Here is a 4,467-nt window from a genome sequence, read left to right as displayed (position 1 = left end):
ACTTGAGACTTCTGAGCTATGAGAAATGATAGATCACCATTCCAAAACAAGAAACACTAGCCTGGGCTGGAGAGAATTATATAGCCATGGGACAAGAAGGTCAGAACCGGAAGCTTAACTTTTATGTTCCATAAAATGAGAAGTTCCTGCTAGAACTCTAAGCTCAGCTCTCACAGAGATTTAGAGATTTCACCCACACCATGGTTGCTTTGGTTTCTCCTCACAGCAACCCCGTGTGGTAGGCAGGTCAACCATTACTCTCCTCACTGGGCCACCGAAGGATGAGGAGCCATTGAGGTTAAGTGACTTATGTAAAATAAACAAGGCTGAGAAGGGCCCTGACTCACTGACAGAGCCAAGATTTCTGAAGACAACCAAATGTTCCTGACTTCCTTAGGACAATGAGGCGTTCAGTCGTTAATTTGCTAATCCTCAATATGTTTCTTTACAGGTCAAGTACTAAATTGCTCTTCTGAACACTCAGTTGTCAGGCCACTGAGTTGCAGTGGCCAAGAAGGAGTTTCCTCATTTAGCAACGTTTGATTCATTTGTGTGTGGTGTGTGAAGCTTTTCTGACTGGAAGTCAAAGAGGAGGGGCAACTATGCCACATAAGATAGAAAATGTGGTCATGGGTCAGGTCAAGTTAGACATTTGAGGACAGTTATAATTTGCCCTGGCGTTGTGGATAGGTAGTTTGTGAGTTGTATAGAGAACCAAATATCTCAGGCTTGATTTTTCCATTTGGTTTGAAGAGAGTTCCAGTGGAAATGTTTTTTTTTTTTTTAGGGAAAAAAATTGAAAATGAAGGGAGAGATAGAGGAAGAGAACAGCAGGGGACTAGTGTCGAGGCAATTCTCAATTCTAGCCACGAACAATCGCTTAACAGCTTGCCAAGGGCTCAGCAGCTGGTCACTGGTCCCAGAATCAATCTTTTTATAGGCAAGCAACCTGTCTCTTTTTCACTTAAAATTCAGCCTAAAGCTAAGGTAAGACTTCGACCTGTTTAATTTTGCTTAAATGTCCTTAACTTGATTCACTCTTTTTTCTTCTTTTTGGGACAAAGTCTGCCAGTTATCCCCCAGTACCTACTTCCTTCTCCCTCCTTAGTGAAGAACTCCAGGTGGTTGGGAAACACAGGATTGAAAAAGAAAATGAAAAAAGACACCCTGCAGTCTCCTTTTAGCTGGGTGTGGCCACTGATGAAATTGTGGTCAATGTGATAGAATTTGATTTGTGTAACAATTTTATCATAGTAATCTTGACAGTTCCTGCCTTATCCACAGAATTACTTTTCTGTGGTTTTAGTTACTCTTTGAATATTACATATGAAAAATTCCAGAAGTATACATAAAGCATCAATATGTACAGTTCTGAATGGTGCAATGAAATCCACACTGCTCTGTTGCATCCTGTCCTGGACATGCTGTGTACACACACTGTGTACCACTCTGCCTGTCAATCACTGAACAGCTGACCCAGTTACCAGACTCACTGTTACAAGTTTGTGCTGACCATGACTAATTCTTTTGTTTAATCATGGTCTATTAGCAGTTGTTCTATTTTATTATTTTGGTTACTTCCCTAAGTAATTCAGTAATTCTTGTTAGATGTAGATAGAAAAAAAAAGAACATGGTATATAGACAACTCAGTACTATCCCACAGGGGGTACACTTGGAACACTACAGAGAGCCAGCTACGCTTCTCCTTTCTTTTCTCCAGTCTGTTAAAACAGGAAGAAGGAAGAGCCACCCTGGCCAATAACAGTCAGGCATATTTAAAGACAGCTATCTAAAAGGTTGTAGGATCCCTAGCTCCTGATCATTATTTTTTCCTTTCTTCCTGGTCCAGACTGTTCCAGTCTCCCCTGGAGCACCTACACATTCAGAAGTTTGCTAGGACTCAAGGGTATAGGTGGCCATGTAGCTGAAACTTCTTACAGCTGTGTAGGAAGCAATCCTATTACCAGGGAAAACATCAGGGAGAGTGGGGATTCATTTTATAGGACTCTTTGGCTTCTCTGCCCATCAATGGCAATGCAACATGGAGTGTGATGCTTGCAAGCAGGGGAGTTCCTTTGGAAGCTGGTCATGCTAGTCACCCTCTGCCTATCATCTTCCAAAATTTCATACTCCTGCAAGAAAAGCAGACAGATGATCCAGCCACAGGCTTAAATGTCTAAGGCTCTTGAGTCAATTAAAACGTAACTCTGCATTTTCTTCTTGCTTTGGGGGGCAGAAAACGCTAGTTGTTCTTCAAAAGTATTATTTAATCTTATGTGTGTAAGCATTTTGCTTGCTTGGTGCCTTTGGAGGCCAGAAGAGAGCTTTGTATCTCCTGAAACTGGAGTTACAGACAGCTGTGAGCTGTCATATGGGTGCTGGGAATTGAGCCTGGGTCCTCCTGAAGAGTGGCCAGTGCTCGTCACTGCAGAGCCATCTCTCTAGACACTCCCCAACAGTTCGAGAGTCGCAGTTCCAGGCACTAGCTACGAACTGACCTGACAGAACTTTACATAGCAGATTCGCTATGTTAATTCTTCTAGAATTAACAGGACTACTCTAGATTTTATCTGAAGGAAAACCATCTTAGTTTCATCCTAGTTGTGCAAGGCAGTGTTTCTCTAGGTTCTGTTCATTTCTCTTAACCAAAGCTAATTTTGAGAAGCATCAGTCCTTCTTATGGTTGACACATGCTTATCTGGCAACATGGTTTTGCTTTGTTTTGTTTTTTTAAATCCTACACTGACTGCAAGTAGTACCCACTTACAAAAGGGATTGTGTTCCCAAGGTTCACTGGTTCACTGGTTCACTGACCTATCATTTTTGGAGCACAGAGGTCCTTAGGCACACAGATCACCAGGGAAACCAGGAATGTTAAGCAGGCAGGGTTGTCTTTTCAAAGAAAAAGATATATAACATGTTTTTCCACCTAGAAGACTTGGAATTGGAGGTGATTAATAGTCCCATGACCTGAATTATCTAAAGGTCCAGGCTGTTTCAAGCTTTCCCAACCAGGGCCAGAGAGACTTAATAGTCTAGATGACCCTTGCATTATCTGTATACCCAGGGGTTCTCCCAAACTCCCACAACCAGGACCAGAGGTGGCTAATAGTCCAAATGCCCTCTATGCTATCTGTATGACCGAGACCACACCAGATCCTTCCCTAGGCCATTAAGATAGTACAGGTGGCCTATCTCTAGAATCTACCTTCTTGGAAAAAGTTACATGTACTTTGAACCAAGTTTCAATGTAATCATACCTCCTTGTGCACTGGGGATTGTTTTATACCAGGAAACTTTTTTCCCTAAATTTACTTTGTTTAAATATACTTAGAAGAAACTCCAGAAGTTTGATCCAGCCTGGCTGACTAAGTCTGACTAAACTGAGGTTTCCTTTTTGTCTCTTCGCAGATGGCTTCCCTGTTGGTCATGACTCTTGCAGAGACCCCCACTCCATCAGCGAATACAGGAGAGATGAGCTGAGGGCCGATGACTGGGCTAATATGGGGCTGGAGGAGCCAGTTCCCAGCTTGTTTCTTCCTGCCTTAAGGACCTGTCACTGGAACAGGCAGAGGCCTTGTGCGGGGAGTGGTGTGGAAATGACATTTCTCCAGCTTCTCAAAGATCTAATAAGCCACAAGATCCTATCATTTCGTCTTTGACTGTACTTTGTAGTCTTTCCTATATTAACATCTAAGCTCCAGAGGACCAAATCACAGATGTGTGTTTATTTATTTTGATTAAAATACTAGTTAACTTTTAGTTATTATTGAGACAGGGTGTCATTGTATAACCTAGGCTGTCATGGAACTGTTTAGCCCAGGCTAGACTCGGACCAGCAATGGCATTCCTGCCTTTGTATCCCAAGGGCTGGAGCTACAGGCATGAGCCAACACACCTGACTTGATTATTCATTCCTGAAGTGGATGGACTCTAAGCAATTTTCTCATTCAGTGGGGGTAAGACTCAGGACACGATTCAGGCCCTGGAAAGTTACCTCTGCTCAGCTACATGTCCACCCATACTGTGTGCTCTGAAGACATGACCAGCCCCAAATCACGGGCTCCCTAGCTGGCTCTAAAGTCAGTGATTGAATCCTCCAGATATGTGGTCTCTTTAAAAACAAGAAGAAAGCCTTACAGCCATAACATAAGGCACGCCATTCTGTGACATTCCGTTGGCTTCATGGGGATTTTTAAAAAGTGTCTTTGGAGAGTAAAAATTACCCAAGCACACAGGAAGGAGCTCAGCCTATTAAGACCTCAAAACCTTCCCTCACATCAACAACAGACACTTACTAGTATTCAAGAAACTCATTAATTTTCAGGATACCAAACAACCTTACATTTTCCAGGCTTGTGTGGGCACCAGAGAAATGCTATTTAAGGATGCTAATATCTACCCATCAACCCAGAAGACATAGCCTAGTTCCAGGATTGCAGCTCCTTGTAAAGAAAAAGTAGACA

At 42.6% G+C, this 4,467-nt stretch overlaps 1 long non-coding RNA gene across 1 annotated transcript; it reads left to right on the top strand.

Annotated features, from left to right (window-relative positions):
* The first annotated feature begins 802 nt into the window (after positions 1-802).
* LOC121140695 lies at positions 803-3,763 on the top strand. The gene is made up of 2 exons (XR_005877620.1): positions 803-987; positions 3,413-3,763. It is a non-coding gene; the product is annotated as an uncharacterized LOC121140695 (long non-coding RNA).
* The last annotated feature ends 704 nt before the right edge of the window (positions 3,764-4,467 follow it).

Source organism: Mesocricetus auratus, unplaced genomic scaffold (assembly GCF_017639785.1).
Source record: "Mesocricetus auratus isolate SY011 unplaced genomic scaffold, BCM_Maur_2.0 Super-Scaffold_100006, whole genome shotgun sequence".
NCBI classification, from domain to species: domain Eukaryota; kingdom Metazoa; phylum Chordata; class Mammalia; order Rodentia; family Cricetidae; genus Mesocricetus; species Mesocricetus auratus.
The sequence above is the reverse complement of the archived record's forward strand: the minus strand, read 5'-3'. Positions and strand labels throughout refer to the sequence as shown.